We start from the raw sequence: 6000 nt of genomic DNA, 5'->3' as shown, positions 1-6000 counted from the left end.
AAATGCTTTTGGCCGTATGGTGTAGTATAGTATTTGTACCCGGGCTTGGGACCTGCACTGAGAGAGCACTGATAAGTGCACCTTCTTATGCCTGGGCTGTTTGGACCACCTGTGTGTGCTCAGTTTGCATCTTCTGCATGCTCATCCTCTGGGGAGAGTTTTGCATGTTCTTTCAGTGTCCTCTGGGTACTTGGATATTCTCCCATCTGATGCACCCATGGGTTCTGTGTGGCACAGATCCACCGCAGTTCAAATGTTATTTATTATTCAGGTGTTTGAATCCTGTTTTAAGTGAGTTTTTATCCCTCGTGTGTTTTTTATATTTATGAATGAGTTTGTATGAATTTTGTGCCACGAAGAATCAGTTTATTATTATTTTATTATTTTCTGACGTGGCGTGTGGAATATTTTCTATGCAACGTCTGATGCTGCAGTCTGACCTCCTGTCGCCTCCGAAGCTTTGAACCCTGAGCCAAATGAAAACGAGCCTTCACACGTCTGCCAACCGACGGAAATTAGTGTGTGTGTGTGTGTGTGGTCTTTTGACATCCGTGTTTTTCTTCTCACTGGTTTGTTTTAATGAGGCTGTAAAATCTATTTTGTTGAATCGCTGCACAAACTGTAAACTTTTACTTTTATTAAGGACAGAAAATATTTCATCAATAAAATATAATGATTCTGTTTTTACACACGTGTCAGTTTATCAATAGTTGTAGCCTAGTGGTTACGGTACTTGACTAGTAATCAGAAGGTCACCGGTTCGAGCCACACCACTGCCAGGCTCGCACTGTTGGGCTCTTGAGCAAGGCCCTTAAACCTCAATTGCTTAGACTTCAAGAGTGTCTGTTTATACACTGATCAGCCATAACATTAAAACTACCTCCTTGTTTCTACACTCACTGTCCATTTTATCAGCTCCACTTACCATATAGAAGCACTTTGTAGTTCTACAATTACTGACTGTAGTCCATCTGTTTCTCTACATGCTTTGTTACCCCCTTTCATGCTGTTCTTCAATGGTCAGGACCCCCACAGGACCACCACAGAGCAGGTATTATTTAGGTGGTGGATGATTCTCAGCACTGCAGTGACACTTACATGGTGGTGGTGTGTTAGTGTGTGTTGTGCTGGTATGAGTGGATCAGACACAGCAGCGCTGCTGGAGTTTTTAAACACCTCACTTTCACTGCTGGACTGAGAATAGTCCACCAACCAAAAATATCCAGCCAACAGCGCCCCGTGGGCAGCGTCCTGTGACCACTGATGAAGGTCTAGAAGATGAGCGACTCAAACAGCAGCAATAGATGAGCGATCGTCTCTGACTTTACATCTACAAGGTGGATCGACTAGGTAGGAGTGTCTAATAGAGTGGACAGTGAGTGGACATGGTATTTAAAAACTCCAGCAGGGCTGCTGTGTCTGTGTCTGATCCACTCATACCAGCACAACACACACTAACACACACTGACAAGTGCACCTCCTAATGGCTGGGCTGTTTGGACCAATCATTTCCATGCAGACGCCCGAGCGGCCGATAGCATCGAGATTCAAACCCTACAGGAACGTTTTCTAAGCTCAGCAGCAGCGTTATTTGACTGTGAACGGTGACACAATCATGGCAGGATCTGTTTTTTGATCGGTTGGCACTCAGGGCATTTGTTCAAACGTCCTGCTCTAAGAAGTTCTATTTTTTAAGGGTACGGAAGATTCTTTGATGCTACAGTCTCTCCAGACAGGATGAGGAGAACATCAGGAAGGAAGGAGAAGTTTCACGCTGTGGTAGGAACTTTAAATTATGAAGCGCTCTGTCGGTTTCCTTTTATAGAGTGAATCCGTCTCACCAGCTGTGATTAAAGAAGTCCGTGATGTTTCCCGTCTCGTCGCTGAACGTATCTGCAGCCTCAGGCTTGAACTGAATTAGCATTTCATATTTAATATCTGTCTGAGGGAGCGGAACCGCCCCTGCTGTCCTCCCAATCCGGCCCCCTTAATACCCACGCTGTCGGATTTAGGTCACGTGGTCGCGGCTCCTTTTTTTACTGTTTTATTTTTGCATTTTCTCCCCTTTTTTTCCCTGATCGCGTCCAAGGAGGGTCCACCGACCCCTTCTTATTCGCCCGTACTTCGGTGGATTCCTGTCCTGAGGCCGGTCTTGCGCATGGAGAGTCACTCACGGATCTCTGCGCTCCTCCACGTCTGTACAGGTGCATCGGGCTACTAACCAGGGTCCTTTTTATTTCGGTCTTTTCCCATTCAGCAGACTTGTGGTCAATTTTGTCTGCTGCAGGCAATCATGGCCAGCCGGTATTTCGGTAGATTCCTGTCTGAGGTCGGTCTTGCGCATGGAGAGTCACTGCGCTGCTTCACCTCCGTACAGGCGCCTCAGGCTACTAACCAGGGTCCTTACACAGCCTCGAAGCCCCCACCCACTTTTTTTTTGTCTGGTCTATTCCCACCCAGCAGACTAGTGGCCGATTTTGTCTGCTGCACTGTCTGCACTGCTGATTGTGCCCGGTAGGGGGCGCCCATCCAACCGGTAGCAGAGCTTTTTAAAGATATCGTGCCAGGATACCAACACAATACCACGACAGCGTCTCACCCGCTTCACCCCCACAGAACGTCGTCACTATTTACGAGTGACAGGGTGGAGTGGTGGGTACGGTTTTCAAAACTCAGCGACCCTGACCAGGACCCTGTGGTTGATGTAGTGATTGTATGCAGACGTGAAAAGCTAATAATGTAAAGAATTTAAAAGAAAAGATCAAATTGTGACTGCTTTATCCTGGTCAGGGCTGTGGAGGGCCCAGTTCCACCATGAAACACTGGGCACAAGGCAGGAATCCCCTAGAAGGGTGCCAATCCATCTTAGGGCTTCGGTCACCCCAGTTCCGTCACAGCCAATCGTCTCTGCAGAGACCACCCGGTTACCTGATAGCGCCGCGGAGAGCGTAGAGCATATATATTACCCCCTTACCCCCTCCTAAATTCTATTTGTAGAAATATACAGATGGGGCAGATGGGCGGGATCGGATGGGGTAAAAATATGATCGCCAGCAACATTCCTCATACATTACTGCATACTGTAACACACACACACACACACACACACACACACACACATACAGTTATAGACAGACAGAATTGTTCATGCCAGCTGACACACACACACACACACACACACACACTCGGGCATCACGGTCACGCCCATATTCTAAATGCCTGGCTTAGACCATGTTGGGTTTTTATGCTATAAATACTATAACAGCTTCATCCTGGTCAGGGCTGCAGTGGGTCCACCACCACCTAGAAAAATCAGAGCAACTTAACAACTTAGCAACTCACCCACACACATTACTTACTCAAACCCGATATAGAGCCGCCAATCCACCTTCTGCATGTTTTTGGAGGCTAGAGAAATCTGGAGTACTTAACCAAAACTCATACAGCCATGAGGAGAACATGCAAAACTTTTTACACCAAAGATAAAGGCTCTGTTTAGGTCACTGGGGTTCTGATTTACCAAACTTATCAATATTTTATAACACGTTTATAACATATTACATCTAATAAGTAGAAGGGGTGTCCACATACTTTTGGCATGTTCTGCTTGTGCATTGAATGTTTGTTGGCTATTTTATAAGCAACACCGACCATACAAATGAACTGTGTGGGTAAACAAGTACTGACTGAGGCACAGAACCCCCCGTACCCCAGTGATCATTCAAAGAGCTGTTTGGGTGGAGACCATTCTCAGCTCTGCTTGACACTAAGATGGTAACGGCATGGTCGTGTGTGTTGTTCGGGTACAGTTGTAGCAGGTGCAGCAGTGTTGTTGGGATTGTTCAATTTTAAATTCTATTTAAGCATACTCGCCTGCGCTCTTTTCTTCGCACTTACTCACTTACACATTCACTTACAGCCAGGGGTGACTACTAGGGTCGAGCTTTGGGTTGTCAGTCAGAAGATTGTTGGTTTAAATCCAGCCTCAGCTATGTAGCCACTGTTGGGCCCCTGAGCAAGGCCCTTAACCTTCTCTGCTTCAGGAGCGTCGTCTTCCAAACAAGCTGGGAAATGCGGAAATAATTGCGGATTTCATTGTACTGTACACGTGTACATGTATATAAGACAAATAAAGGCGTTCACATTCTCTTAACCCACACTGACATCGGGAGAACATGTCAAACTCCTCACATACAGAGATTGGAATACAGAACTGAACCCAGGACCCGGCCCATCTTTAAAAATATACCAGAGTTCTGTTGGTGTAGAAATACGGACGGTTTTAATGAGCAGCAGGTAGAAAGATTATCGGCAACACACACTCTCACATTACTACACACACACACACACACACACACACACACACACTGATACCGATATAGACAGACAGATTCGTCCATGGCAGCTGGCACCCATACCAGGGCATCACAGAGGTCCAGGGTCACCCGACTGATGGCGACATAGACTCTTTGACTTGCTGTCTATCAGTGTGTGTGTGTGTGTGTGTGTGTGTGTGTGTGTGTTCTGACATCAGCTGCTGTACAGGAAGAGGCTTTAGACTGGGACCACTGGATTTATGGAATTCCACACTCAGCAAAAGTGAAAGAGTCGCCGGTATGATGAGCAGGCACATAAATCACGCACACACACACACACACACACACACACACACACACTCACACTCACACTCACACACATGCAGGATCACGGCCACCATGAACCAGACACAGATCTGACTTTCCAACCACACACTCCGTCCTCTACATTCCTGTGGAACCACACACTGTAATTTAAAAGCTGTAACACACCGAGCCAGCGCTAGAGAACGTGTAGAGATCTGCTGCCCCAACGCTACTTCCTGTTACCTCATTTCCTTTCATTTTAGACCATTGTAGACCAAGTTTAAGCTTCGGACAATAAAGTAGACACTGGTGGGACCAAATCTACAGGTTGGGGGGTGGGAGTGTTCTAGCCATTTCATTCTCTAACGCTATTTAGAGTCTGCCTGAAAACCTTGCTCTTTCTACACAGACGAATTGTACATCATCCTACACTCCTGGGAAGAGGGCGTGTCTAAATCCTTAGATCCATTAAAATGCTCCTACTGAGGCGCCTTAATTCTGAGTGAAATATTAATCTGACTGAATGAATGACGAGGGAGAGTCCGACGCCTCCTCAGCACTGAAGGCAATCCCAGAATTCAGTGCGGCACAACTTTTCATACAAAAAAACTACTAACGTGGCGGACAAATTCGATGCTGAGCAACCAACAGAGTTCTGTTCAATTTATAATGTAAATAAATTCTAATTGATCGAATTTGAATCTGTATAAAGGTGTAATTACACGAGTGTCGTTTATTTGTAAATTGTGGCGTCAGGGACGGTTTAAGCGTTTTCGGTACACTGAGGGAGCTTGGTTAGGTTATGCCTGGTTCACACTACACGACTTTTGCCCTGATTTTCGCTCGGCGACTGGTCGGCGCTGGATTTGTTGGCTCGGGAGCAACTCGGGGTTCACTCAGCGATCGAAACTCGGCTCTCAATCACTATGTGTGAACTACTCAACAACTCGATCCGAGAGAGATTTCTAGCTTGTCGAATATCTGGATCTGAGTCGCCTATGTCGTGCTATGAGTGCTGTGTCGAACAGCCAATGAGAACGCAAGATACGTTGTGAGAGGAAACACAGGGGAGGAGTGTAAAAAGGTGGGACAGGGGCGTAATATAGTTTATATCAGAATACATCAGCACACACACAAGTTTTACAGTATTTCTGACCTTATCGTTCTCTACAAAACACCCACGCTGCATTGCAAAACATATTTATTAACCTCCAACTCACTATAGAACTGGTCGCGTTGCCAAATCCACTCAGATTCATTTATTTTTCCTCTTTGCTTTAACGCTGCACATCAGCGCACAAACTTTGATTGCTCGCTACTTGTTGGACGTTGGCGTTTTTGGACGTGGTATCATTAAACCCCTCGTCACTTCTCGCGT

At 46.1% G+C, this 6000-nt stretch overlaps 1 protein-coding gene across 4 annotated transcripts in view; it reads left to right on the top strand.

The window, feature by feature from the left end:
* The window catches only part of reps2 (RALBP1 associated Eps domain containing 2), a 13012-nt gene extending 12325 nt beyond the window's left edge, over positions 1-687 (top strand). For all 4 annotated transcript variants that reach the window (XM_063015780.1, XM_063015777.1, XM_063015776.1 and 1 more), the window contains one exon: positions 1-687. This exon is cut by the window's left edge and continues 1598 nt beyond it. The gene's annotated coding sequence lies outside the window, so the exon portion shown is untranslated.
* Positions 688-6000: the final 5313 nt, after the last annotated feature.

The sequence above is a fragment of the Trichomycterus rosablanca genome, chromosome 19 (genome assembly GCF_030014385.1).
Source record: "Trichomycterus rosablanca isolate fTriRos1 chromosome 19, fTriRos1.hap1, whole genome shotgun sequence".
Taxonomy (NCBI): Eukaryota; Metazoa; Chordata; class Actinopteri; order Siluriformes; family Trichomycteridae; genus Trichomycterus; species Trichomycterus rosablanca.
This window is presented reverse-complemented; position numbering and strand designations above follow the sequence as displayed.